Here is a 269-nt window from a genome sequence, read left to right as displayed (position 1 = left end):
GCCCGCCGGCCGCCAAGCGGACCCGCTTTTTGGCCTGCCGCTCGGCCGACACTGAGACACTTCCAAGTTTTGCATCCCAATCCTGGGCACTTCCAAGTTTAGCATCCTGGCCCTGGCCTGGAGCAGAGCCTGCAGGCACGCTGCCCCGCCGGTGCCGCTCATACCGTGGCAGAAAGGGGCTGAGCACCACCACACCAAGGACGAGGTAAGCCACAAGGAAGACATATGGGTGCCCTGCAGCCACCTCCAACACCCTCGGCAGACTGCCT

The 269-nt window shown here is 63.9% G+C and overlaps 1 protein-coding gene across 1 annotated transcript in view; it reads right to left on the bottom strand.

The window, feature by feature from the left end:
- Positions 1 to 269, bottom strand: part of LOC104279104 (beta-1,4-galactosyltransferase 2-like) — a gene marked incomplete at its 5' end in the record, with an annotated part of 2,083 nt that overhangs the window by 1,027 nt on the left and 787 nt on the right. The window lies entirely within an intron of this gene.

The sequence above is a fragment of the Apaloderma vittatum genome, unplaced genomic scaffold, assembly GCF_000703405.1.
Source record: "Apaloderma vittatum isolate BGI_N311 unplaced genomic scaffold, ASM70340v1 scaffold33550, whole genome shotgun sequence".
NCBI lineage: Eukaryota > Metazoa > Chordata > Aves > Trogoniformes > Trogonidae > Apaloderma > Apaloderma vittatum.
The sequence above is the reverse complement of the archived record's forward strand: the minus strand, read 5'-3'. Positions and strand labels throughout refer to the sequence as shown.